This window comes from Schistocerca piceifrons, chromosome 5 (assembly GCF_021461385.2).
Source record: "Schistocerca piceifrons isolate TAMUIC-IGC-003096 chromosome 5, iqSchPice1.1, whole genome shotgun sequence".
NCBI classification, from domain to species: domain Eukaryota; kingdom Metazoa; phylum Arthropoda; class Insecta; order Orthoptera; family Acrididae; genus Schistocerca; species Schistocerca piceifrons.
The window spans coordinates 703332058-703355945 of record NC_060142.1 but is presented as its reverse complement, the minus strand read 5'-3'; positions in this window follow the sequence as shown (position 1 = coordinate 703355945).

Genomic DNA, 23888 nt, shown 5'->3' with positions numbered 1-23888 from the left:
GTACCTACTGCAACCTACATCCTTCTGAATCTGTTTAGTGTATTCATCTCTTTGTCTCCCTCTACGATTTTTACCCTCCACGCTGCCCTCCAATACTAAATTGGTGATCCCTTGATGCCTCAGAATATGCCCTACCAACCGATCCCTTCTTCTAGTCAAGTTGTGCCACAAATTTCTCTTCTCTCCAATTCTGTTCAGTACCTCCTCATTAGTTATGTGATCTACCCATCTAATCTTCAGCATTTTTCTGTAGCACCACATTTCGAAAGCTTCTATTCTCTTCTTGTCCAAACTATTTATCGTCCACGTTTGACTTCCATTCATGGCTACATTCCACACAAATATTTTCTGAAACGACTTCTTGACATTTAAATCTATACTCGATGTTAAAAAATTTCTCTTCTTCAGAAACGCTTTCCTTGCCATTGCCAGTCTACATTTTATATCCTCTCTACTTCGACCGTCATCACTTATTTTGCTTCTCAAATAGCAAAACTCATTTACTACTTTAAGCCTCTCATTTTCTAATCTAATTCCCGCAGCATCACCCGATTTAATTCGACTACATTCCATTATCCTCGTTTTGCTTCTGTTGATGTTCATCTTATATCCTCCCTTCAAGACACTATCCATTCCGTTCAACTGCTCTTCCAAGTCCTTTGCTGTCTCTGACAGAATTACAATTTCATCGGCGAACCTCAAAGTTTTTATTTATCTTCATGGATTTTAATACCTACTCCGAATTTTTCTTTTGTTTCCTTCACTGCTTGCTCAATATACTCTGTCTCACTCCCTTCCCAACCACTGCTTCCCTTTCATGTCCCTCGACTCTTATAACTACCATCTGGTTTCTGTACAAATTGTCAATAGCCTTTCGCCCCCTGTATTTTACCCCTGCCATCTTCAGAATTTGAAAGAGAGTATTCCAGTCAACATTGTCAAAAGCTTTCTCTAAGTCTACAAATGCTAGAAACGTAGGTTTGCCTTTCATTAATCTAGCTTCTACGTTAAGTGCTAGAGTCAGTATTGCCTCATGTGTCCCAACATTTCTACGGAATCCAAACTGATCTTCCCCGATGTCGGCTTCTACTAGTTTTTCCATTCGTCTGTAAAGAATCAGCGTCAGTAGTTTGCAGCCGTGACTTATTAAACGGATAGTTTGGTAATTTTCACATTTTTCAACACCTGCTTTCTTTGGGATTGGAATTATTAAATTCTTCTTGAAGCCTGAGGGTATTTCGCCTGCCTCATACATCTTGCTCACCAGGTGGTAGAATTTTGTTAGGACTGGCTCTCCCAAGGCTGTCAGTATTTCTAATGGAATGTTGTCTACTCCCGGGGCCTTGTTTCGACTCAGGTCTTTCAGTGCTCTGTCAAACTCTTCACGCAGTATCATATCTCCCATTTCATCTTCATCTACATCCTCTTCCATTTCCACAATACTGTCCTCAAGTACATCGCCCTTGTCTAGACCCTCTATATACTCCTTCCACCTTTCTGCTTTCCCTTCTTTGCTTAGAAGTGGATTTCCATTTGAGCTCTTGATATTCATACAAGTGGGTCTCTTTTCTCCAAAGGTCTCTTTAATTTTCCTGTAGGCAGTATCTATCTTACCCCTAGTGAGATAAGCCTCTACATCCTTACATTTGTCCTCTAGCCATCCCTGCTTAGCCATTTTGCACTTCCTGTCGATCTCATTTTTGAGACGTTTGTATTCCTTTTTGCCTGCTTCATTTACTGCATTTTTATATTTATGAGTTATTGAATGTCAAAGTGGCCGTTTACTATCGATCGCGTCAGGCCATAAGTACTCCACAGTTACACGAAAAAATGGTAGCAGCTTGCTTATAAATATATTGTTTCATCTATGTCTTTGTTGATAGCCGATATATGTTATTTATGAAGAAACTGGTCAATTATTTACTGTGTTTTAGAAAGCACACAGACATTAGGCTCCTGGCCTACCGTTTGCTTCTTTTCTTTTGATATATGTGTATTTAATTGTTTATGTATTTAATAATGTGAGTTAGAGCATGTTTATGGTCCAGCCGTAGGACTATTTATTTAATTTCAAGTATTTAAATTTGAATCTAGTATTTCGAATAGGTTTCATTATTATAGGTTCGTTTGACCAGTTTCCAGACAGCGCCAGGCAACAGGCTGTAGTCCACGTGCGTAGCTACGATGACGTAGGCAGCCCGTGCTTGGTGCTTGCTCTGCTCATACGCTTTTCGTCGCATTTCTGGTGGAATTTCGTGGTGGGGCATCACGTGACCATGTGCAGCCCTGCGACATGTTGTTGAGAGGACGTGCAGAGTTGTGTTTAGAGCAATTGTTTTATCATTTCCCATCCAGATAAAGGATGCAAATAAGGTAGCAGTTCTTGGCAAAATATCATTTCAAAATTGGACTCCACAGCTCGAAGTACCATAACATTTTGCTGTGGGGTGAATTAGACAGATTTTTTTTTAATTCGTAATCTGCCATACTGTTATGTAGCATTTCCAACAGGTTTACATCTATACAGCACTGCAAAAAGCTAGTAGGATGGAATACAAATTCCTTGCAAAAAAAAAAAAAAAAAAAAATTCTTGTGTAGCTTACACCGGAATAAAGGACAATAAATTTCATGACTACTTAAAAATGTGCAAAAAATTAACAAGGTTGTCTGTGAGGCAAAGAAACTGTAAAACTGACAGTTTATATTCTACTCTAGAATTAAATATGAATCCATGTGCGGAGTTAAAACGATACAACACGGTATGCTGCCAGTCTACAATTTACCATAGAATGGCATTCTATAAATTTAAGACGTAACACAAATTAAGAAATAACTTCAGGCCTAGAGGAAGTACTAGACAAGTGCCTTGTGATGGGAAAACACTTTCACATAAGGCAGATTTGTAAAATTCTGCTTTAGCTCTCATTATATTTGAAAAAAAAATATGTAGTTCAAAACTACTGACCAAATTTGCCTGCTTAGTCAGCTTCAAGTAAATGTCACGTATGTTCGTACGTATATAGCATTAAGAGATCTTACAGTGTCATAAAAGGAACAGTACATCAGAGACTACTCTAGCCAGCATGAAAATTTCATAAACCACAGAAAAATGCTTCATTCCGCTCTAATTGCACATTTCTATGTCCAGATGCACTCTGAAGTACCTGATATTCAGCTTTTCATGTGGTAATCGTGATACCAATTTTCTCAGAGGTCCAGTACTGTATTCTCATGTTTGGTTCTTTATTATGGTATAATGTCATTCGTCCCAGAAAATGAAAATTTGCACTTGAAATTGAACGAAGTTGAAAGTAGCCAATAGTGCGGAATGAAACACTTCGTTCCAAATAAACTAACTGCCTCAGCAGAAAAAAATTAATAGAAGCAAATTTCTCTACAAAACAGACAGAAATAGCTTCATTAAGACATTAATGGTTGATTACTAATCGCGTGGAAATAATATAAAATCAGAAAATTGAAACAACTAACTTATTTTGGTCTTTCATGGTTATGAGAATGTATGGCTCCCGGCCAAGGAAATCTATTTTAATTTCATTTGACGTGGGAGCTGTAAACGAAGAGACCAGCAATTTTACGAAGACACGAAACATATACACGGGTCACGTGGGGAGTATCCCCCCACTATAACTCAGCTTGCTCTGCGCATGCGTGAATCTGGCAGCTTGGAAGCGCCAGAAAAATTTTACCGGGTAGCATCTGGCTACTTGCTGCTCCTGCTCATACAGCGAACAGACACGCTTCAAGTAGCCGGAAGCGGGAGGAAGGCACTGTTCATATGCGAATTCAGCTCTGCGCATGGGCACGAGCCCGCTGACAACTGCTCATACGAAACTTACGTGACACTGCGCTAATGAAGACATGGCGCGAGCGCTCTAGCCAATCACACCGCTCGTGAATGGGGAGACTGGATGGAAGCGAGTTTCCGGAGAGGACACGGGATAGTTGTGAGCAGGGGGCAGTTCGGGACAGTACGGGAGTGAGCGCTGGACGCACAGCACAGCGCGATGGACGCAGAGTCGCGGGAAGGACTCGGACAGTAGAGCAGTTTGCGCGTGGTAGCGAAGAAGAGAAATACTTCGTAGTGCCGACTAGTGCACTTGTGAGATATCTGTGGCTTCTGCAGTGAAGACGTAGTGTGCGTTTAGAACTGTACATCTCGCGAGCTATGTTGTTGTTCATAACTAATTACGTGCAGTAGGAATCTATTGTTTCCCTGTTATTCAACTTATATTTTATTTAGTTGCTGGACCATCGACATCAATAAGTGTTTTGCAGAAATATACAGCATTCTCAAAAGTACTTCTACTATCGTACTCATCATTTAAAGTCGTTAAGATAGTACCTGAACATTTTATTTATTTGAAATCTTTCATTTATAAATTTATATGTTACTTTCATAATTCGCAATTGCCGACTGATAGAAACCTTCGACCATTCAATTCATGTGCTAATTATTATCGTACACTGTAGACTCATCAGTATTTGGCCTGTAATGCGGTGAGTACGTATCCCAGCCCCTAGACAACGAAACCAACCAAAACTTTTAATATTTCAACTCTGAGTTGGAGGGTGCGCAGTTATTATTTGAAAGCCCGCAAGACACGTCGTATGGCAGTCACGTAACTTTCCTGGTCGTTACCAACGTGGAGTATAAAACACTGACGTGGCCAAAAAGATGTATGTTGCTGATGTAACACACACAAGCCTTCGTGGTTAGTTGGGTTGGGTTGTTTGGGGAAGGAGACCAGACAGCGAGCTCATCGGTCTCAACGGATTAGGGAAGGACGCGGAAGGAAGTCGGCCGTGCTCTTTCAAAGGAACCATCCCGGCATTTCCCTGGAGCGATTTAAGGAAATCACGGAAAACCTAAATCAGGATGGCCGGACGCGGGATTGAACCGTCGTCCTCCCGAATGCGAGTCCAGTGTCTAACCTCTGCGCCACCTCGCTCGGTCATGGTTATTTCTAACCGTCTACAGTTTCCACTGCTCGTGCTGTAGTGGATTACATTGCGATAGTGCTGTTTCGGCAGAAAGAGTAATTGCACAAGTTTACTTCCGCACACTGCTTAAACATGTTCTGAATCCTCTGGAGAACGTAGAGCCAAGCGGAAGTCTCCCAGCGTGCAGCGGTAGCTCTTTTTGCCTACTGGTGTGCTAGTCGGAAAGTTACACACAAATCCTTCACTGTTTTCTAATATGGAAATGGGATACCGCCCAAAAATGTGATTGGGCAGTAGCTCTAGAACTTTTTGTAAAAGCATTTCATCGCCAGGAACTTCGTTCTCAGCATCATTCATTACCTCCATATTGATCAATAGCCTATAGAGCAACAAATTAGTTGCACCGCCTTAGGAACCCCCATATAGCATTCGTGGCCCTCTGCCGTAGTAGTTGCTGACTTTCAGACGGCCGACGACAAGCAGTTCGTCGCCTCAGATTTGTTTGCTCGGCCGCGAGAGCTGGGTGACCGTTTTTTGCAGGTCGGGAGGCCACTTTGTCCTTCCGACACGGTCTTGCGGAAAGGCCAGCAGCTGCCACTGGAGTGCTGGAGGCTGCGTTTGTTTTCTTGTGGTGAGATGTGAGACTCTGGTGGTGCTGTTGCTTGTTTGTCCTGGGCGGGCACCGCAACAAGTACAAACGTTAGTTCTTATTTTTACAGATAACGACTGAATTCATACGCAACAGAAATGTGGCAGCCGTTCATGAACTTTATTCCTAATTCGTAGCTTACGTGCCTGGAGACAATTTCCATATAATTCTCCTGGGTTGTAAACGGCTCCATGTTTTAAAACTATGCGCCAACGTTTTTCCCATTTGCAAAAATATCACGCAACCTGATTAAGGCCACTCGTTCCCGGGATCAAAACGCTGGTAGATCATTTTACCCCATGACGCGGCCCACGACAGAGAATCTTTTTTTTTTTGTTCTTTTTGGAAATTTTATTTCACTTTCAAATTTACAATTTCCTGGTTTGGTGTGTTTCTTAATAACGTCTTGTCATTCGTCGTTCGACTTCCGTCACATACGATTCCTTGTAGCGATTCTACTATGTAACGTTTGGTGTATTTACAGTGCAGTACGACCGCGTCTTCAAATGCAGTTTTGGGGCGCTAATTCTTTTCACCTCAAGTTTAGACCCATTAAAGAGATCTGTGACCTCCTAATAGCTAAACGAGCAGTGACTATACTTGGAGTCACGAACGATGGCGGTCGAGTTTAAGCTTGTTCTGCGCACCTACATCACTCGTTCTGCGACAGCCAATGAGCATCCAGTAGTATTTTGAGCGCTTTGCTGTGAATGTTGTTTGAATTTCGCGCGTTAAACGTGATCGTAGAGAGATATTTAGCGAATTTTTGTTCTATTTCTTGCGAGTTGTCATGTCTGATGGTGGTGGTGTCAGAGACAATTTTTAAGCAAGCAAGCAAGCAAGAGACGTAATTTGCGGCTACACGCTTTCATCAAACGCAGAGCACGTGTTTGTGCGTACCGCAACTGTCGCTTGGAATTGATAACAGTGAAATCCCTGTCCTTGTCTCGACCTGCGTGAACCGCCATCGTTCGTGGAGCGGACTATAGAGACTAACGAAAGAAGGATCAACACGTTTTTGCAACTTTATTAATCAACAGTGGTACAGCTGTTAACATTTATTTTTAACCAGGCTTACATGTTTGCGTGACAATTGCTTAGAAAGAAAACTTTTTTGTATCTGGGATGTATCTACAGAGTATATGTACTTTCATTATGAGGATTCTTTGCTGGTCTTGCCGCCGATGAATGGCTCGCTCCCTTGAAGATTAGTCCAATCTCCGCTCTGCGCCGAGATTGTCGTGTGCATCACACATCACCGTCCACAACTCACGGTCTAATGATTAGGTAATTTGCTATAGAACGTGGGGTCCCGTGCTCGGTTCCTGGTCCAGTCGGAGACTTTTTTCGCTCGGGGACTGGCGTTTTTGTTGTTCTAATCATTTCTTCTCATCTTCATCACGGAGACGCGCAAATCGCTGAAGTGGTGTCAAATAAAAAGACTTGGACCACTCGGGGGTCTATTCACTAATAATGCCATATGATCATTTCATTTCGTCACATACCGCTCACCATGGCGGCACTAGTGTCCGTAGAGAATGGCATAAACTTGCAGTTAGCGTATCTTTAAAACGGCAGTAACAACAGCACAAAAATCTGCATATTCAGTTTACTTTTTCTCCCTAATATCTCATGAGAACGAAAAAGCTTTATATCACAAAATTTCTCTAATCCCGTTCTGCGTAAGAAATACCACAGTTCCATTACAAAGAAGGTATTGCCTGTATCTTTGTGATTAGTGAAGCCATGAAAATACGTTAGTCTTTGTTTCAAGAAACACTGGTCAGTATTCGTCTAGGTGAAAACAGATTTATCTTTAATGAGTCAACAGTTGAAACCAGCCGGAAGGTTAAAACCATGTGACAGGTGGGGACTCGAACCCGGGATCTTTGCCTTTCGCGGGCAAGTGCTCTACCAACTGAGCTGTTCCATTGTGTGTGAAATCTTATGGGACTTAACTGCTAAGGTCATCAGTCCCTAAGCTTACACACTACTTAACCTAAATTATCCTAAGCACAAACACACACACCCATTGCTGAGGGAGGACTCGAACCTCCGCTGGGACCAGCCGCACAGTCCATGACTACCTGAGCTGTCCAAGTGCGACTTACAACCCATCCTATGACTTTACGAGTAGTGAATCGTGTTTCGATAGCTCAGTGTTAGAATACTTGCCCGCGAAAGGCAAAGGTCCCGGATTCGAGTACCCGTCTGGCATACAGTTTTAATCTTTCAGCTAGTTTCAAACCAGCGCACACTCCACTACAGGGCGAAAATACATTCTGGAGTCAACAGTTATTTATGGTAATTAAGTCAGGCATCACCGACTGTGGAATATTCGTTCTACTGTAAATATATTACCGGTCCCGAAAGTTTTGTTTTAGCCATTTTTCGTTCACTTCAGCAGTCGCATTCTGCTAGAGATGCTTCAAGCTTGTTATTAAGTCCTATAAGCGACATTACTGGTGAAGATGTGTATGGAAGACATAAGGCCGCGCGGAGCAGCCGCGCAGTCTCAGGCGTCTTGTAACGGTCCGCGCGGCTCCCCCCGTCGGAGGTTCGAGTCCTCTCTCGGAGCATGGGTGTGTGTGTTGTGCGTAGCATAAGTTAGTTTAAGTTAGACTAAGAAGTGTGTAAGTTTAGGGACCGATGACCTAAGCAGTTTTGTCTCATAAGATCTTACCACAAATTATACTTACATAAGGAGATAGAAAATAATGATCAAAACGGAAAAAGACAAACGATGGAATGAAACCAGCAAAAACCTTTATTACAACGAAAATATGGGAACTTTACATTTATAGTGCTTAACACATGAGAGTAGTATTTAAACTTCTTAACTCAGACAGTAAATATTCTATTCCAGCTCCAATCGCTAGTGAGAGAATGTTTAACGAAAATAATGTTGGAGAGGCTCCAGAACAAGGTGAAGATTAATCATCTTATGGATTACAGTGTCCAAAGCATGTAATTAAATAGTGGAATGGGTACCGATAGCACTCGTGTTGCCGGCCGGTGTCGCCGTGCGGTTCTAGGCGCTTCAGTCTGGAACCGCGTGACCGCTACGGTCGCAGGTTCGAATCCTGCCTCGGGCAGGGATGTGTGTGATGTCCTTAGGTTAGTTAGGTTTAATTAGTTCTAAGTTATTGGGGACTGATGACCATAGATGTCAAGTCCCATAGTGCTCAGAGCCATTTGAACCATTTTTGAGCACTCGTGTTTGACAGCGGAACAGCATACTCGATGTAATGTTGGTCAAGAACTCAGCGGCTACACTGCGGTTGTAAACAAGTTTGTAAGCATTAGGGTGAAATGGCTTGGTTTTGTAACCCACGTTAACTTCCGTCAGTGTGTACATTCACAGTGGTGGTCGTCACTTCTAAAAATTTCTTCAATAATGCCACCAATAAGTGTTCGTAGTTAATGTCAGTAAACAATAAATATTCAGTTCCTACCATTAGTCCCTTACCTCAGCCACTCGGTTAAGAATCCTCTGCCATGTGTCTGAATTTCAACTTAGAAGTTTGGTTATCCTGCATCTTAAAAGCGAATAATTATAAGTAAGCCTGCTTTAAATTTCATACCTTCGTTGGTTGGAAGAAATAACAGATCCTGTCACGTGTTGTCTGATCTCTATGTAATACTTACACATGTGAGCTACGCCTTGCAACTGAAACCCATATATGACAGTTTTTGAACAGCCACTACAGTGGGAAAAACAACACAGCGCCAGAGATGGTTAATACCCCTAAAAAAAGAAAAGGAAAGTAGCGATCAGGTTGCAAGTACCTAGAATGGATTCGCATGAAAAAGCAAGATAACTTCTATGCAGGGTGAATCAAAATGCGAACACTCGGGCGGTACACTGCGATTCCTTGCATACCAAAAAGTACACAAATGTTGAGAAAAAGAGAGCACTTTGAACGACTAAAGATTGGACGTTCAAATTCACGGGACATGTACATTAGTATGTTTTGCAGAAATGGTTAGGATTTGAACCATGTCGTCCGGTGGGTTCAAGGTCAACACTGATATCGCGGCGCAACACCAGCTACCGGTAAAACGTGCCTGCGGCCTTCTCGTTGCTACAAACCGAGGGTAATGGATCAGTGTGACTTGATTAGCTGTACAGGATGCTTCGCAGACGTACGCATGATCTGTACTGTCAAATCAGTGAGTTTGAGAGAGGGAGCATTATTTTCATCAGAGAATGCCATGCATCCATTCGAGAAATTGCTGCTCGTGTGGTTCAAATCAAATGGCTCTGAGCACTATGGGACTTAACATCTGAGGTCATCAGTCCTCTACAACTTAGAACTACTTAAACCTAACTAAATTAAGGACATCACACACATCCATGCCCGAGGCAGGTTTCGAACCTGCGACCGTAGCGGTCGCGCGGTTCCAGACTGAAGCGCCTAGAACTGCTCGGCCACACCGGCCGGCTGCTCGTGTGGGATGAAGTATTTCGAAAGTGCAACTGGTGTTGTAATCCTTGACACAATACTCGTTAAAGCCTGTGCTCTGCTAAGTGAGCGGGATTCACCTTATGAGAAAGGATTTTCGCATAGATATCGACCGCGTGTACCTGAATGGCGGCAAATCAGACTTACATCCACTCTGTAATAACAATGATCCGTCAAGTAAGTTCGAAATGCAATCACATGTCAGGATGGATCAAAATCAAACCAGAAGATGCTACCAATGTGACAGTAATACGGTCGCCAGCCTAATTAGGCATAAACTGAGTTTCTTCCCTGTACAAGTTGGTATATATTCATGCAAAACAACAAGTTGTAACACTGCATAATACAGTAGAATTTTAGAACCATAAAATTTATTGAACTGATAGTTTCACGTTCTGTACTGATATGGAAAATCATGAGTACATAATACTACACTATAATATTTACTACAAAACTTTATACTGTCTATTAATCTGATTAAAATCGGACATAGGTTACCCTAGAAATTGTACTCTCAGGCCACACACAAAGTGTCAATTTTGATCAAGATAAAACACTGATAAATTTTGACTTTTATATTAACTTTAACTTTTACTGGTCAAACCAATTTAGCACACTTCAGAATTCAAATGAATGAAGGGGGGGACCCTGAAACTGTTACGATCGCTGTATTTAAAAAGATTGATTACTGAATTTATTATTCATTCATTCAAGATTTCCAGTATATAAGTTCTACTCTTTTCATCTTATTTACTGCTCATTTAAATGCCTTTAAATCTGTCTCGAAATAATAGACTTCATTACTATATCAATACTAAAGTTATCTTTCGACTTCGTTAGACCTTCGCCATTCATTTACTGGTTCATTAACAAAACATTTCTTTAAACACCTTTGTAATATAGCTAGTTCTGCAAATAATTATTAGTAACACAATTTTTAAGTTTCATTTCGGGACACTCGGATTGCACGTTTGGAAAGGACCCTGTCTAGGTTAGTTGTGAGGATAATTAAATGATGGAAAAGTTCTGGTAAAATTTAGGTTATTATTGCACCAAAGAAACACAGTTCACATTTTGATCCATACGAATACAGCACTAAAAGTTTCAACCTACTAGTATCGATGCGCCGGTTGGCGGGCGGCAAGATGGCGAGGCACAGAGCACACATACAACCACAGCTATGGCTCTTGACGTATCGGCACTTTAATTCTTCTTAGCGTCGCAGTACTTTTCCATTTAGTGCCTATGGAATTTTGCCATGCTGTGTGGGCGTTGGAACAGCACGCCCGAGGCTCAGTGAAGCTATGTCTTCCGGGAGAGCCTCCTCGCTCCAGAACGTGTTGCTCAAACCAGTGCGAAACTCCAACTACTACTGAGCCCGTTGTGCCGTGCAGTGACCGCGCGCATTTTCCCGCGCTCGCCTGCCATCCACCTTATACCGCTCCCTGACAGACCGGGTATTCACCCGAGGTTTTGCATTCTACATATCCTAACACATTGCCTACGTATGGACCAGACGCACTGTTACAATTTTAAACATCTTACAACAGTTTCAACGTTTGTTACATTTCAATTCTATTACAATATTACTTGACATTTGACATAAACATTAATATTCACATTGAAACTTGTTTACAGTTTTCTTAACACAATGACATGAAACAAAAAGAAATGAAATCAGAACATCAATTACACATGTTCATCGTTAAATCAGATGAAAAGAATTACTTATATGTACAATAGTACGGCGTCGCTGTTGTTACAGTGTGTGCAGAATGGTTCTCGGCAAACCGTGGAACACGACGAGATGGGTCAGGTCGCACCTCGTCGGGTCTGGCGCAACACTGGAACAGTGTAACACATCGTACACTATCATGGGTGACAGTCTGTAGCCGTTTATTACGCCATGGGCTACGTGCGCTTCGCCCACTTCTCCGCCTACCTTTGACGAATGTGCAGAAACATGCTGGACGGCAATGGTGTATTGAGCGATGTCACAGGGGACAAGAATGGCATCAAATAGTGTTTTTGAACGAATCCAGGTCCTTCTTGTTTGAAAATGGTGCCCGCATTTTGTTTCGCCGTAGACAGGGGTACGGCATCTACATCTACATCTACATCTACATCCATACTCCGCAAGCCACCTGACAGTGTGTGGCGGAGGGTACCTTGAGTACCTCTATCGGTTCTCCCTTCTATTCCATTCTCGTATTGTTCGTGGAAAGAAGGATTGTGGGTATGCCTCTGTGTGGGCTCTAATCTCTCTGATTTTATCCTCATGGTCTCTTCGCGAGATATACGTAGGAGGGAGCAATATACTGCTTGACTCTTCGGTGAAGGTATGTTCTCGAAACTTTGACAAAAGCCCGTACCGAGCTACTGAGCGTCTCTCCTGCAGAGTCCTCCACTGGAGTTTATCTATCATCTCCGTAACGCTGTCGCGATTACTAAATAATCCTGTAACGAAGCGCGCTGCTCTCCGTTGGATCTTCTCTATATCTTCTATCAACTCTATCTGGTACGGATCCCACACTGCTGAGCAGTATTCAAGCAGTGGGCGAACAAGCGTAGTGTAACCTACTTCGTTTTCGGATTGCATTTCCTTAGGATTCTTCCAATGAATCTCAGTCTGGCATCTGCTTTACCGACGATCAACATTATATGATCATTCCATTTTAAATCACTCCTAATGCGTACTCCCAGATTATTTATGGTATTAACTGCTTCCAGTTGCTGACCTGCTATTTTGTAGCTAAATGATAAAGGATCTATCTTTCTGTGTATTCGCAGCACATTACACTTGTCTACATTGAGATTCAATTGCCGTTCCCTGCACCATGCGTCAATTCGCTGCAGATCCTCCTGCATTTCAGTACAATTTTCCATTGTTACAACCTCTCGATACACCACAGCATCATCCGCAAAAAGCCTCAGTGAACTTCCGATGTCATCCACAAGGTCATTTATGTATATTGTGAATAGCAACGGTCCTATGACACTCCCCTGCGGCACACCTGAAATCACTCTTACTTCGGAAGACTTCTCTCCATTGAGAATGACATGCTGCGTCCTGTTATCTAGGAACTCCTCAATCCAATCACACAATTGGTCTGATAGTCCATATGCACTTACTTTGTTCATTAAACGACTGTGGGGAACTGTATCGAACGCCTTGCGGAAGTCAAGAAACACGGCATCTACCTGGGAACCCGTGTCTATGGCCCTCGGAGTCTCGTGGACGAATAGCGCGAGCTGGGTTTCACATGACCGTCTTTTTCGAAACCCATGCTGATTCCTAAAGAGTAGATTTCTAGTCTCCAGAAAAGTCATTATACTCGAACACAATACGTGTTCCAAAATTCTACAACAAATTTAAATGACTGCGTTCGCACAAGACGTACAAGGGCAACTCGAGGCGTTATGGTGTGGGGTGCTGTTGGGTACAGGCAAAAACGACAGTTGGTGCGTGTCCAGGGCACTGTGACCAGTGTTTCCTAAGTGAATGACATTGTGCGACCCGTAGCCATACCCTTTCTGCACAACACCCCAGACGCCATTTTTCAGCAAGACAATGCACTACCACAAGTTGCTGCACAAACACGTGTCTCCTTGGTGTCACTGGATGTCAGCTTTTGCCTTGGCCCGCCAGATCATCAGACTTGTCGCCAATCTAAAATGTGTGGGATATGGCGAAAGGATGGGTGCAGCGGTGTAACCCAATGCTAACCACCACAGATTAACTTTGTAGCCAGATGAACATAGCATGGATTACTATACCGCAGGACACCATTCGCGCCTTATAGGCGTCGATGCCATCGCACATGGAACAAGTGATCAAGGCCCATGGCGGAACCTGTGCCCACTACGCAACAGGACACATGTTAAATCGAGGCGGCTGGAATGCTAACCATTTACGCAGAACATACTAGTGTACATTTTCTGTGAATATGAACGTTCTATCTCTAGTCGTTCAAGATTTTCTGTCTTTCCTGTACATGAGTGTACGGAGATGTCTGTAACAAAATTTGGTCCCGTGCATATTTTCTGTAGAAGACTGTCGTCAAAGAAAGCAGTCTGTAATCACATTTACGGCAAGCACCTTCAATCAGTACCGTGTAGCTGTGCTGCCCAGATAATGCAGTGTGTAGGGTTTTGCGTTAGAAACCTCGAATTCGAGAGTTATTTCTAATTTTAGGCTGCGTCACATGATATCAGACTTCTCAGCCATTTTAGAACAATTACAACGTGTCTTCCACAAGAAGCGAGCAATTATTCAATACGAACACAGTACAGAGAGTACGATTATTCCCATTATTCCGCTTTTCTCTTTAAAAATTTCCCACTGATATGTTTTGTGACAGAAAGGAATTACAGACGTTGGCTGCGAGCGGGAATTTATGTAAATCAGTGGGGAAAGTTGAAAATGGCGGTCGCAGCCAACATCTGTAATTCCTTTGTACCTTGATTCATAGTGGCTGCTGGATCATAATGGTGACTGTCCTCTCGGACATGTCGGAAAGAACAGACACCACTTACAGATAAGTTTTGTAATTATTTCTAACCAGTGGCAGATAGTTAATTTTTCACTTATTATGAATGTTTCTGACATGTGTAACCACTAATTGTTATGTTCAGCATAAAAGAAGCTGTAGCTGAAGGGCATGTATCGTTTAAGAAATAGTGTACTACAGCATTATTGCGAAGATCAGAATTAGAAACCAAAAGAAAACTTTATACATTGACGTGGAATCGAACACTCGAATTCGAGTGTTCTAAGTAGCCATTGCACTAAGTAGCCAATACATTTACACGGTACTGAATGGAATTACTTTTCGTACATATGATTACAGAGTTGCCAAGCTGTCTTTCTTTGACGTTCATTTATTTACTAATGAAAATATGTACGGGACGGAATTTTGTTGGGGGGGCATTTGTCCGCTGTTAGGATCCAAGAAATTGCGCTGCGGAAACCGTAGCTCGAATTTTGGTTCACTCTGCATTGTTTTTGCTGAACGGATGTTATCCCTCTGTCTCTTTCTGAACATCGTACAAACAGGTGTTATCGCCAGAACAGCTTGCCGGGGACTGTAACCTGTTAGCGTACTATGACGCGCTTGCAGAGTTCGCGAACTTGGCCGGCAGTCACTTGCGACTCTACGCTCCGCAATTACCAGTAATTACCGCCTCATAACAGGACCTTCCCCCCCCCCCCCATGAACCATGGACCTTGCCGTTGGTGGGGAGGCTTGCGTGCCTCAGCGATACAGATAGCCGTACCATAGGTGCAACCACAACGGAGGGGTATCTGTTGAGAGGCCAGACAAACGTGTGGTTCCTGAAGAGGGGCAGCAGCCTTTTCAGTAGTGGCAGGGGCAACAGTCTGGATGATTGACTGATCTGGCCTTGTAACAATAACCAAAACGGCCTTGCTGTGCTGGTACTGCGAACGGCTGAAAGCAAGGGGAAACTACAGCCGTAATTTTTCCCGAGGGCATGCAGCTTTACTGTATGATTACATGATGATGGCGTCCTCTTGGGTAAAATATTCCGGAGGTAAAATAGTCCCCCATTCGGATCTCCGGGCGGGGACTACTCAAGAGGATGTCGTTATCAGGAGAAAGAAAACTGGCGTTCTACGGATCGGAGCGTGGAATGTCAGATCCCTTAATCGGGCAGGTAGGTTAGAAAATTTAAAAAGGGAAATGGATAGGTTGAAGTTAGATATAGTGGGAATTAGTGAAGTTCGGTGGCAGGAGGAACAAGACTTCTGGTCAGGTGACTACAGGGTTATAAACACAAAATCAAATAGGGGTAATGCAGGAGTAGGTTTAATAATGAATAGGAAAATAGGAATGCGGGTAAGCTACTACAAACAGCATAGTGATCGCATTATTGTGGCCAAGATAGATACGAAGCCCACGCCTACTACAGTAGTACAAGTTTATATGCCAACTAGCTCTGCAGATGACGAAGAAATTGAAGAAATGTATGATGAAATAAAAGAAATTATTCAGATTGTGAAGGGAGACGAAAATTTAATAGTCATGGGTGACTGGAATTCGAGTGTAGGAACAGGGAGAGAAGGAAACGTAGTAGGTGAATATGGATTGGGGGACAGAAATGAAAGAGGAAGCCGCCTGGTCGAATTTTGCACAGAGCACAACATAATCATAACTAACACTTGGTTTAAGAATCATGAAAGAAGGTTGTATACATGGAAGAACCCTGGAGATACTAAAAGGTATCAGATAGATTATATAATGGTAAGACAGAGATTTAGGAACCAGGTTTTAAATTGTAAGACATTTCCACGGGCAGATGTGGACTCTGACCACAATCTATTGGTTATGACCTGTAGATTAAAACTGAAGAAACTGCAAAAAGGTGGGAATTTAAGGAGATGGGACCTGGATAAACTAAAAGAACCAGAGGTTGTACAGAGATTCAGGGAGAGCACAAGGGAGCAATTGACAGGAATGGGGGAAATAAATACAGTAGAAGAAGAATGGGTAGCTTTGAGGGATGAAGTAGTGAAGGCAGCAGAGGATCAAGTAGGTAAAAAGACTAGGGCTAGTAGAAATCCTTGGGTAACAGAAGAAATATTGAATTTAATTGATGAAAGGAGAAAATATAAAAATGCAGTAAGTGAAACAGGCAAAAAGGAATACAAACGTCTGAAAAATGAGATCGACAGGAAGTGCAAAATGGCTAAGCAGGGATGGCTAGAGGACAAATGTAAGGATGTAGAGGCCTATCTCACTAGGGGTAAGATAGATACCGCCTACAGGAAAATTAAAGAGACCTTTGGAGATAAGAGAACGACTTGTATGAATATCAAGAGCTCAAATGGAAACCCAGTTCTAAGCAAAGAAGGGAAAGCAGAAAGGTGGAAGGAGTATATAGAGGGTCTATACAAGGGCGATGTACTTGAGGACAATATTATGGAAATGGAAGAGGATGTAGATGAAGATGAAATGGGAGATATGATACTGCGTGAAGAGTTTGACAGAGCACTGAAAGACCTGAGTCGAAACAAGGCCCCCGGAGTAGACAATATTCCATTGGAACTACTGACGGCCGTGGGAGAGCCAGTCCTGACAAAACTCTACCATCTGGTGAGCAAGATGTATGAAACAGGCGAAATACCCTCAGACTTCAAGAAGAATATAATAATTCCAATCCCAAAGAAAGCAGGTGTTGACAGATGTGAAAATTACCGAACTATCAGCTTAATAAGTCACAGCTGCAAAATACTAACACGAATTCTTTACAGACGAATGGAAAAACTAGTAGAAGCCAACCTCGGGGAAGATCAGTTTGGATTCCGTAGAAACACTGGAACACGTGAGGCAATACTGACCTTACGACTTATCTTAGAAGAAAGATTAAGGAAAGGCAAACCTACGTTTCTAGCATTTGTAGACTTAGAGAAAGCTTTTGACAATGTTGACTGGAATACTCTCTTTCAAATTCTAAAGGTGGCAGGGGTAAAATACAGGGAGCGAAAGGCTATTTACAATTTGTACAGAAACCAGATGGCAGTTATAAGAGTCGAGGGACATGAAAGGGAAGCAGTGGTTGGGAAGGGAGTAAGACAGGGTTGTAGCCTCTCCCCGATGTTGTTCAATATGTATATTGAGCAAGCAGTAAAGGAAACAAAAGAAAAATTCGGAGTAGGTATTAAAATTCATGGAGAAGAAATAAAAACTTTGAGGTTCGCCGATGACATTGTAATTCTGTCAGAGACAGCAAAGGACTTGGAAGAGCAGTTGAATGGAATGGACAGTGTCTTCAAAGGAGGATATAAGATGAACATCAACAAAAGCAAAACAAGGATAATGGAATGTAGTCTAATCAAGTCGGGTGATGCTGAGGGAATTAGATTAGGAAATGAGGCACTTAAAGTAGTAAAGGAGTTTTGCTATTTGGGGAGCAAAATAACTGATGATGGTCGAAGTAGAGAGGATATAAAATGTAGGCTGGCAGTGGCAAGGAAAGCGTTTCTGAAGAAGAGAAATTTGTTAACATCGAGTATAGATTTAAGTGTCAGGAAGTCATTTCTGAAAGTATTCGTATGGAGTGTAGCCATGTATGGAAGTGAAACATGGACGATAAATAGTTTGGACAAGAAGAGAATAGAAGCTTTCGAAATGTGGTGCTACAGAAGAATGCTGAAGATTAGATGGGTAGATCACATAACTAATGAGGAAGTATTGAATAGGATTGGGGAGAAGAGAAGTTTGTGGCACAACTTGACCAGAAGAAGGGATCGGTTGGTAGGACATGTTCTGAGGCATCAAGGGATCACCAATTTAGTATTGGAGGGCAGTGTGGAGGGTAAAAATCGTAGAGGGAGACCAAGAGATGAATACACTAAGCAGATTCAGAAGGATGTAGGTTGCAGTAGGTACTGGGAGATGAAAAAGCTTGCACAGGATAGAGTAGCATGGAGAGCTGCATCAAACCAGTCTCAGGACTGAAGACCACAACAACAACAACAACAACAACAACAGGACCTTGGCCGTTAGTCAAGTGGATTCCTGGCAAGGTTACTCTACTCAAAGGTCGGTCCACTTCCGATACTAAAGCATCAGCCAAGCATACCTGTGTGACGCGAAGGAAGATCGGTGTTTGACGTACCGACGACGACGGGATCCTTAGAAACGGTGTACAAACACGGTTGTGGGAAGGATAAGGAAGTGATTCGGCCGTGTCCTTTCTGAGCAACCATCCTGCCGGTTTCCTTGAGTGATTTAGGGGAACTTAAACCTGGATGGTACAGGACAGGGATTTGAAAACTTAAACCTGGCTGAGGGATTTGAAGCGCTGTCCTTCCGACTACGCATCCAATGATTTAACACTGCGACACCACCTCTCAATGATGCAAAATCTATTTCGCCTAAAGCCCATAGCGGTCGGATATTTCTTATGCGCAGCAAGTAAACAGCAAACGCGTGAAGAACGATAGAGCAATGACGATCTTTCTCCGACAATAAAGCAAGTCTTTTGCAAAATGAGACAATAGCATGAGAGTCAGCTTTTCATGCTTGCACCAGATCTACTGCAGTGCTGGCAGCAGTGTGTCAGAAATCACAGCAAAGTTTGCCCTTCGCTTCGTTTTCTTCTTTCACTTCGCTCAATAGATAGGTTACGAGAGACACATTACCTGTAATTTCACACTGTGGTGGTTCCCTGACTCATGGGGTAGCCTTCATCCCAAGGGGTAATGTTCCGAATAAAATATACAAGGGTTGGAACTTAAATAGTGGCAACTGTTCATTCACAACCGATACAAAACAGTTACGTGTTTGCACTTGTTACTGTCTTTCAGAGTAGTCACCAGCGTTGTGTAGAACCCGTTGCCAGCGATGTGGAAGGCGTAGTATACCGTTAGCAGAGCATGTTCTGTTGATTGTGCGAATGGAGCGGTCTAATGCCTGTCGAATCTCAGGAACAGTTCTGAATCGAATGCCACGAAGTAGTTCCTTCATCTTCGGAATCAAATAAAAGTCACAAGGACTTAAGTCCGGGGAGTATGGTGGATGGTACAGTACTTCCCAGTCCCATCGACCGAACAGAGCAGCCACAGCTTGCGCTGTACGCGCCCGCGCATTGTCGTGCAAAATGATGGGTGGGTTGCGCAGAAAGTGTCGCCGCTTCTTTCCCAAAGCTGGTCGCAGGTGATGCTCCAAAAACGAACAGTAATACTGTGTACTGACGGTCTGCCGTGGAGGAACGCAGTGCGTTAGGATAACACCATCACAGTCGTACACGAGGATCACCATAACTTTAGACCGCTCCATTCGCACAATCAACAGAGCAGGCTCTGCTAACGGTATACTGCGCCTTCCACATCGCTGACAACGGGTTCTACACAACGCTGGTGACTACTTTGAAGAACAGTAACAGGTGCAAACATGTAACACTTTTGTATCGGTTGAGAATAAATAGTTGCCACTATTAAAGTTCCAACCCTCGTATGTATGTCTACATAATCCTGATTCCACGATCTACTGCTTTTAAGAGACCTGACAAAAAATCCCGCGCAAGAACTGTTTTTATCACAGCAAGATATGTTACTGGGAAGGTAAATAAGCAGTTAACTGTACAGAGTTACTGTTCTGCAGATTTCGTGGAGCCTCTCACTAAGAAACCGAATTCTGTCTGCTTTCTTCTGGTATTATTCTGTGCCTTCACTGTTCAGCAAGTTATTCTGTATTTAGCATTGTTAGTGGTAGGCGGTGGGAGGGTGGCCAGATGCCGTTCTTATCACTGCGAGTTAACGACGGGAACCTGTATGCCGGCCACCAGGATGTGGTTTTTAGGCGGTTTTTCAAATGCACCTAGGTAAATACTGGGCTCGTTCCTACGTCCCGCGTCTCACATGCACTATGCGCAATTACTTTGCCACAACACGACGTCCCATTTGAGCATATAATTACACTAGATGCAGATGGAAAGTGTACCGCGGATTCCTCCCTCGCAAGGGTGGGGGTAGGTGGAGGAGGTGGCATTAGCTTTAAAATGCCCCCTTTCGGTGTGCCAAACCCATCGTAATGGTATTCTCTATACAGCGATGATTGGTTCTCCGCGAAATAAGTGAATTACTGTACCAGACGCGAATGGTATTGACTGGATAAAGAGCACTGGAGGGGAAGTAGCGAAAAGAAGCAGTACATCCAAGACAACATTTGTAAAGCAGGATGTCCATAATTTCAGTTCTAGTTTAAACAGAATATATTAGTTGCTGGGGAAACGCTATGAAAGAAAAAAACATCGGAAATTTTACCAGTAGATGGTGCTATAAGCGTCTTAACGTAAATGGGATTGGCTTCAAATGACAGACGGCCGTGGTTTGAGTTGTACATAACACCACCCTTACTGCTCAACGTGCATGATTGCACAAGGTTCGCCATCAACAATTGTGGCACTGTTACTGGTAGTTGGCGAAGCCCATCCACCACGTCAAGGTCATAGCGCATCGGATGGGAAAAATCGGTCCTTATCTGCACTGAGACTCAAAACCGTAAAGAAGGAAAATGACACTGACTTTTAACTGCCTTGAGACGGCGCAAGACATGTTCAATAGGCTGTCCACCGTTTTCTGTCCCAATATGAACTCGAGAAACAGCATGTTCCATAACATACTGCAGTCTCTCGGGGGTAAGGTTCAGAATGTGATGCGTGCCTTCAGTTCAGCTATGTTCGTAACTAGAGCACTGAACACATCTTCGTTCAGATAACTCCACAGTCAGAAGTCATACGGTTCCTAAATGCCTCTTCAGCAGCCACTTCACTGGCTGTGCAAATAACGGAGGAGCGCCTTCTTCCATAAGAATGAACCTTCTCACACATACACGCTGTTGATGGTTTGTAATGACGTTGGTGCGTAAAAGACTCATGGCGTTTTCCAGTGACGGTCTAGGTAAAGGGATCCGCAGGACCCATCCCATAAAAAAAATGCTTCTCTATGATAAACGATGAAGTCAGTCCACACAATACGGTCACCTTTGCGGAATGAAGTGGCACCAGTTGATGTGCGTACACATTTTCCTTCGCCCATATTGTGCATTTCTGCGTATTGACATCTCCTTGGAGATGGAAGTGGGCTTCGTCTAGCCACAGAATGTTCCAAGGCCATTCATAGTCCACGCGATCTCCACACGATGTGCTTACTTCATCGATTTCTTAGCCACTGGTGCCCCCAATACTTATCTTCTCACATTAAACACCTATCATCATTCCACAACCGCAATACCAGATCGGATACGTCTAGCATCTTGGCTGTACCTTTACATAACACAAAATCATTCTCCGTGTCATTCTCCATCTCAGCCATACGACTATGGAACGCGCTCCCCTGTGAACTGCGTCTTATCCAGATCCACTCAACATTCAAGAGGGAACTCAAAACTTACATATTAGGGACGGTATAGCCACCATTGTTGTGCCCCTCTCATCTCTTTCTTTCTCCTCTCCATCACAGCTTCGAATTTTACCATTCTATTTTTCTTCCTCTAACCTATCTACCTCTTCTATATCTCTTTCACCCCATTCTATCGTCTTATTATTGCTATTATCATTATTATTCTTGATTGTTGTAATTATTTTTTATTGTTATAATTATCATTGTACTACTGTTATAATCTCTATTTTTTTCTTTAACATCAATACTGTATAATACGTTATATGTCCTTAATGTTCTGTAGAAACTATAACTCGTTCAATCTGAGTATGCCTGGTTAGGTGTAAGAGAGGGCCTGAAGGCCCTAATCTTGCCAGGTAAAATAAATGCATAAATAAATAGTCCACTTGCATGCGACCAAGAAATTCCAGAGCGAATGTTTGTCTTCCTGGAGGTGAGCGGGAGGCAGTTTCTGAATAAGAATGTTTTCTTTGTTTTCGGTATAACAGTGCGGGATGTTTCGCACGATTTAATGCACCGTGCTCACAGGCATGTCCAGCTTTCGGATAATTCCCTGTGCACTGCATGTTTGCACACAATCGCTCGACCCCTTCTGTAATGCTGTGATCACATCCCCGACAGACGTCGGATCAACTGCTTTCCTCCCTCAGCCAAACTGCACTTCAAAAGAACGTGTCTTCTCGAATTTTGTAACCATTCTCTCCAGAGCCTTAGCAGGTGTCGGACCGATGGATTTTAGTAACACTGGGTGCCTGGAACTTCTGCAGGGCTACTGGCGGCGCACAAACGTCACTCTTTTAAAAGAGCCTTACCAGCTGCGAGCGATCCTTCACGGAGACAGTAGTGCAGGGGTCTCGGATGCAAATTACTGCCGGCCGGGGTGGCCGAGCGGTTCTAGGCGCTACAGTCTGGAACCGCGAGAGTTCTTAGGCTAGTTAGGTTTAAGTAGTTCTAACAAGGGAACGCCGGCCGCGGTGGTCTAGCGGTTCTAGGCGCTCAGTCCGGAACCGCGCGACTGCTACGGTCGCAGGTTCGAATCCTGCCGCGGGCATGGATGTGTGTGATGTCCTTAGGTTAGTTAGGTTTAAGTAGTTCTAAGTTCTAGGGGACTGATGACCATAGATGTTAAGTCCCATAGTGCTCAGAGCCATTTGAACAAGGGAACCTCCCTAACACCCCCCTCAGATTTAGTTATAAGTTGGCACAGTGGATAGGCCTTGGAAAACTGAACATAGATCAATTGAGAAAACAGGAAGAAGTTGTGTGGAACTATGAAAAAAATAAGCAAAATATACAAACTGAGTAGTCCATGCGAAAGATAGGCAACATCAAGGAAAATGTGAGCTCAGGAGCTCCGTGGTCCCGTGATTAGCGTGAGCAGCTGCGGAATGAGAGGTCCTTGGTTCAGGTCTTGCCTCGAGTGAAAAGTTTAATTTTTTATTTTCAGACAATTATCGAAGTTCAGGCATTCACACATAATCAACTTCGTTCTCCAAAATTCCAGGACATGTTCAGATTTCCTTGGACATATGCAGGATTTGACGCTCTACACACGGAAAAATTTGAAATCGTTAAAAACATGTTTTCACAGAGCACAGGGAAAACTGTGCGACTGTGAAACTGTTGCATTCATTTGTTGCAGTTTATGTGACAAATTCTTATGTTTTCATTACTTTTTTGGGAGTGATTATCACATCCACAAGAAAACCTAAATCGGGCAAGGTAGAAGAATCTTTTTACCCATTCGCCAAGTGTACAAGTTAGGTGGGTCGACAACATATTCCTGTCGTGTGACGCACATGCCGTCACCAGTGTCATATAGAATATATCAGACGTGTTTTCCTGTGGAGGAATCGGTTGACCTGTGACCTTGCGATCAAATGT